The sequence below is a fragment of the Rhinolophus sinicus genome, chromosome 5 (assembly GCF_057876585.1).
Source record: "Rhinolophus sinicus isolate RSI-liver-muscle chromosome 5, RSI-T2T, whole genome shotgun sequence".
NCBI lineage: Eukaryota > Metazoa > Chordata > Mammalia > Chiroptera > Rhinolophidae > Rhinolophus > Rhinolophus sinicus.
The window spans coordinates 7,896,683-7,903,237 of record NC_142505.1 but is presented as its reverse complement, the minus strand read 5'-3'; positions in this window follow the sequence as shown (position 1 = coordinate 7,903,237).

Genomic DNA, 6,555 nt, shown 5'->3' with positions numbered 1-6,555 from the left:
ATATAGTCAAAAGGATTCTTCATTTCTGATTTTGTTGTGGTCTTTTTGTTACTGTTTATTTCTAGACTTTTTATGACTCCTTTTTTGTAGTTTCCATGTTTCAGCTCAAATTCCCCATCTGTGTTATGCATATTAGAGCTTTAATATGTTAAATCAGTGTTTGTCTGATAGTTCCATTATCTGGTCCATCTCTGGGTCTGGTTGTTTTGACGCCTTTTTATTTGACAGTGGTTTGTTTTTCTTTTTTTTGTCTTTGAGTTTTTAGTGAAAGCCAGGTATTGTGTGTAAAAGAAGAGTGGAGACTTAGGGAAATAGTATTTATTCCTGGAGATGGGCAAAAGATGTCTCTTTTTATGTTACGTTCTCAGTATAGGGATTGAATCAACCAACTTGGTAGTAAGAACTGAATTTGAGTTTTGTTGTTGCTATAATCCTCCAACGACAGGCTCCTGCTACCTTCTGATTAATACGAGGCCTGAGATGCTGGAGAGTTTTTTGCAGTGTTTCTACACTCCACTTTCAGCAGGCTCTGTATTCCTGAACCTGAGAAGGAGCGTCTCTTCATGCTTTTTCCAGTCCCCCAGAAGTAACCTGTTGTTACTTGTTAATCAGGGTGAGGCCTGTGAAGGGGCAGCTTTTCTGTTTTCCTGGTCCAGCCTTAGTCTTAGGCAGACCTTGTGCAGCCGAGTCTCAGTGTGGGGCTTTCCTACCTTTCTTGCCCTCCCCTTTCTTGCCAGCCAAACTCTGATTTGTATCTGAAGGGAGCCTTGGGTGGGAGCAAGTCCTTAAACCCTCCTTCAGTGGTAGCAGACCTTTGTATCAGTGCAGGGACTGGGCCCACCTTCCCCCAAGGGTGAATGGCTTTGCTTTTACCCTCTCCCAGGAGATAAGTTCATTTTTCCTGGTTGTGGGAACAGGAGGGTTTCCACTAGCTTAAGGCTGTTGCTTTGATGGAAGAGTTTGGGGAGTGGGTGCTGTTTTGTTCCTGTGAACCACTAACTGGGGGGAGGAGGGGCTCTCAAATCTGACGTCCCCCTCCCCTAGCTTTTTTTCTTGTGAGCATCCAACTGATGCTTGTGGAAAAGAACTTGTGAATAGCTGCAGACACCCTTGTGTCGGGAGCCCCCAGGGATTCTGAACTGTCAGGCTCACTCCCACTCTGCCTTGATGAATTCATTAACATTTTCCCGTCTTCTTTCCTGCTTTGATGGCTTTGCCTCTTGCTCCTGGGCTCTGCCAAGGTGGAAATTCATGTATTCTATTTCTGAAGGGGCTTGTCACCTTTGGAATTCAATTGATCAAGTCACCTGGTGACCTCAGCTGTCTGATGGTCCCAAGAAGCTGTGACTGTGTAGGTAATCTGACTTTGTCCTGCTGTTAGGGTGCAAGTGACGTTCTCATGTGACTCTCAGCATCCTAGGTGGAAGCAACTCTTCAGCAATGATTTCGTAACCAGAAAGGAAGATCGATCAATTTGACCACATACAAATTAACTTTAATATTAACTTAAGAGTATGAAATTGCAAGCCAGAGTGGGAAAAGACATTTGTAACACATATGACCAATAAAGAGCTCAGAAAAGGGATTTATAAAGAATACCCATGAATCAATAAGAAAAAAGATGATCTAAGAGAAACATGGGCTAAAGAGTTAAGCAGGTTCTTCACAAAAGCAGAAATCTGGATGACTAATAAACACATGAAAAGGGGCCCAATCTCACTAATAATTAGGAAATGCACATTAAAATCACAATTACACGCCACTCCGTGCCAAGTGGCTAAACCTGAAAACATGTGAGAATATCAAGTGTTGGCAAGGAAGTGGAACAAAAGCAACTCTCATCCACTGCTGGTGGGAGTTACTCATGGATACAACCACTTTGGACTTTAGAAAAGGAAGGCTGCATTCCACCCCAGCAACTCTGCTGCTAGGAATATACCTCAGAATGGCGTGCACTCACCCCTCTGATTGACACGTCCTTCTTTTGGCTTTGACAAACCTTTGGCCAGAATACTGCTTGGTGTGGCTGGCACGTGATCCCATAGAGTAACTTTGCATCTCTTTGCTTTGGGTAATCTCACGGTCACACACTCAGGAGACCACATTACTTCCAAGCTGACTTTAGTGGAGTCCCTCACTCTTCTCTCAAGCCTCTCCTATACCTGCGATGAGCTCCTGGGCTGAGGGAAGAGCCTCTACTACAGCTTTGGGTGTCACCTTTACCTTTGGGCCGGGAGGCTGGGTTTGTACAGCCCCTTCCACCTCTCAGATTGCTTTCACATACCTTACCTTGTATGACCTCATGACACTGGGACGTAAGCTCCACCAAGGCAGGGCTTTGGGTCCGTTTTGCTCATTGTTGTATCCCCAATGCCTAGGTATCGTGTAAAAAGGTAAAGATTAGACAGGTGATGAACCTTAGGTTCAGAGAGGTCCTTGACTCCTAAGCGGAGAGGCCTTCGAGCTCTGAGTCCAGTGTTTAGTGCCGCTAGTCAGAGCACAGGCTAACTTTGTCGTTTCTAGAAGTTATATGAGAAGTGACAAGGAACTAAAAATACAGTGCTTGCAGTGGGATGTCACACAGAGGAAAGGGCACTGAAATAGAAGTCCAGGGTCTGGGTTCTGATCCTGTCACTGATCCTTTCCAGTCCTGAGACCGAGTCTGCAGGTTCTGGTGACGATGTGATGGAACCATGGATATGAAAGTGTTGAACATAGTAAGGCGGTTGGGAGTTGAACTGCTTTCCCATAAAAGATATATCAAGGTCCTAACTCCCAGTACCTGAGTGTGACCTCATTTGGAAAAGTGTGCGCGGTTGTAATCAAGTTAAGAAGAGGTCATACTGGGCCTGCCCGGTGGCTCAGGCATTTAGTGCTCCGTGCTCCTAACTCCGAAGGCTGCCAGTTAGATTCCCACATGGGCCAATAGGCTCTCAACCACAAGGTTGTCAGTTCAATTCCTCGAGTCCCACAAGGGATGGTGGGCAGCACCATCTGCAACTAAGATTGAACACGGCACCTTGAGCTGAGCTGCCTCCCTGATGGCTCAGTTGGTTGGAGTGCGTCCTCTCAACCACAAGGTTGCCAGCTCAATTCCTCAACTCCCGCAAGGGATGGTGGGCAGTGCCCCCTGCAACTAAGATTGAACACAGCACTTTGAGCTGAGCTGCCGCTGAGCTCCCGGATGGCTCAGTTGGTTGGAGCACGTCCTATCAACCACAAGGTTGCCGGTTCGACTCCTGCAAGGGATGGTGGACTGTGCCCCCTGCAACTAGCAACGGCAACTGGACCTGGAGCTGAGCTGCGCCCTCCACAACTAAGATTGAAAGGACAACAACTTGACTTGGAAAAAAGGCCTGGAAGTACACACTGTTCCCCAATAAAGTCCTGTTCCCCTTCCCCAATAAAATCTTTAAAAACAAAAAAAAGAAGAAGAGATCATACTGAATTGGGGTGGGCCCTTAATTCAATCACTGGTGTCCTTCTAAGAAGACACAGACACACATGGAGGGAAAATGGCCATGTAAAGGCAGAGGCAGGAACTGGAGTGATGTAACTACAAGCCACAGAATGCCAAGGACTACCGGCCCCCCCCAGAAGCTAGAGAGAGGCCAGGAAGGATCCTTCCCTAGAGCCATGAGAGGGAGCAGGGCCCTGATGACTCCCTGATCTCAGACTTCCCGCCTCCAGAACTGTGAGAGAATAGATTTTTGTTGTTTTAAGTCGTTCAGTTTATGGTAATTTGATATGGCAGCCCCAGGAAAGTAATGCAGGTGCAGCCTATGTGTAAAGAATATGCTTTGTATAGACAGACGGTCCCACATCGCATGTACCCTTCTCCGAAGTGAAATGACCCATCAGTGCTGAAAGACAAATGATTTTTCTTCCATGATACCCAAGTTTCCCACATTTCCACTGTCCTTTTCTTAGAGAGGAGGACACATGACAGACTATGGAGTGGGGTGGGAAAAGCAGAGAGAAGGAATCTGGGAACCATCATCTGAAAGCACCAGGGTGCTCAAGGGGGTTATTTCAAACGCCAGGCAGTCACTGTTGGGGGTGGGTGAGGGAGCTAACAGCAGAGCTGCAGGTCCCCAGAGAGGAGGCTGGCCAGGCCCATGGAGTACAATCATCAAAAAGCACACACACTCTGGCAGGAAACAGAGCTGGCACAGATAGACATCAATATATCCTATTCCAACACGTCAGCTCCTTCTTTGGGTCAAAGACTCTTGGCAACATCTGGTAACTCTATTCATTAGGCCTGCACTGTGTCCTGTTCCCCTTCCGATCTGGGTTTTCCTACCCCTCCTGCATGTGCTGTGAGGTGGAATAGAGCCAAGGGCTTTGAACTGCATTTCATAATACCCTTGTGGGAAAAATAAAACAACACACAATACTAACAAACTCTTACGTCTGGATGGGATTTAGCACTTACAAAGTGCTTTTGCATGCAATCCCTCTTGATTGGGCCTCCTTGTAGAAGGAGCAGGAGGTGTCTATCCATGAAAGACAGGTCTGTCCCCTAATTCAGAGAGTACAGGAAGTCCTAAGCAGCACCACGCCAATCCCCTCAAGTGGACAGGGGTCAGGTTGGGAATCCGTAATGCACACAGGCCATAACCCAACATCCCAATATGCAGCTCTATCTAACAGCAAAGAGCAGACTGAGCTCACGGCACCAGCTGAATGCTACCTGGGCAAGAGTCCCGAGATGAAAACAGAGGACTTCTGTTGTCTGTAAATGGGAGACGAGGTAAATTGGACCAACCCCTCCACTAAGGACAACCAAAAAGCTATACGAAAATCTGAAAAGCATCACAGGGCTAACAAGATACTAAAGAATTACTAGGCTGACATCCCAGAGGACATGAATCCAGACAGGTGAGCCCACTTGTGGCATTAAGGACACTTCTTCCTTGGAGGCATCTGCCCACTTGGAAAAGGTGACTAAGAGAATGAATTGTGTTTCTGAAAGTCTTGCAGGTTTGGGGGTGCAGAATTGGAGTACAGGACCCACCAAAGCTGGGACACTGATAAACCACTGTTTTGGGCTGTAACCCCAGGGGATTATGCCCCAAGTGTAAGGGTGAACCAAAAGCAAACCAGCTCTTGCATAGTCTGATAGGCCTGTAGTCTGGGAAATATCCAACCTTGTATCTGGAATAATGTGATCCCAGAATTCTAGTGCACCTGGGCACCTGACAGAAACAAACAAAAACACTTTCTCTGAAAGAAGAAATTAGTCTAGGCCTCAAAATATTTCAATAAACAATTTTTCAAATACAATGTCCAGCACAACATAAAAAATAACAGGGCACCTGAGAAGACAAATCAGGGAGAACCAGCAGAAAGCATGCAACAGAAACACACTCACAGGGACTCCAGTTATAGGAATTATCACAGATTACACACAAGCAAAGTTCTAGAAAACTCCCCCAGTAGTTAGTAATCTGGCTATTTGAACTCTTAACTCTCTCTCTAATCCATCCTCATTCATTGCCTGGATTGCTACAATCCCTGTTCTGTCTGCCATCACTGCTGTCTCCAGAGGTATCTTCTTAGAAAACAAATCTGACCTTGCCTCAGCCCTGTGTTTAATGGCTCTCAAGGCCCTTCACAATCTGTCCTAAATTGCCCTTTTCATTCTTATCACCTAGGACCCCTGTCTCACAATTTCTAGTCATATAGCCTGACCTTCCTGAGTATCCTCCATTCTGCCTTGAATGTCCCCTCTCCTGCATCATCCTGAAAATGTCTCATCTTTCAAAGTCCAATTTACACCTCTCCTTGAACCTTCCTGAACTCATAAGTCCAACTCTCACAGCTTTGCATACACCTCTACTATAATACTGACACCTGCATTATATATTTTTTTTATAATTGTTTATAATTTTTTTTAAAGATTTTATCGTGGAAGGGGAACAGGACTTTATTGGGGAACAGTGTGTACTTCCAGGACTTTTTTTCCAAGTCAAGTTGTTGTCCTTTCAATCTTAGTTGTGGAGGGTACCGTTCAGCTTCAAGTTGTTGTCCTTTCAGTCTTAGTTGTGGAGGGCGCAGCTCAGCTCCAGGTCCAGTTGCCGTTGCGAGTTGCAGGGGGTGCAGCCCATCATCCCTTGTGGGAGTCAAACTGGCAACCTTATGGTTGAGAGGATGCGCTCCAACCAACTGAGCCATCTGGGAGCTCAGCGGCAGCTCAGCTCAAGGTGTCGTGTTCAATCTTAGTTGCAGGGGCGGAGGCCACCATCCTTTGCGGTACTCGAGGAATTGAACTGGCAACCTTGTGGTTGAGAGCCCACTGGCCCATGTGGGAATTGAACCGGCAGCCTTCGGAGTTAGGAGCACAGAGCTCTAACCGCCTGAGCCACCGGGCCGGCCCTGCATTATATTTATAAGTCTGTTTCTCAAGTACACTTAATTTGTTAAGGTTAGGGTCTATCTTATGCAACTAGAGTTCTTGGCATCTAGCATAGCACCTGGCTGAATAAGTGCTTAATAAATATTTATGAAAGAAGGAAAGAGTATCCTTAATAGTAGCTGCTACAGAATGTT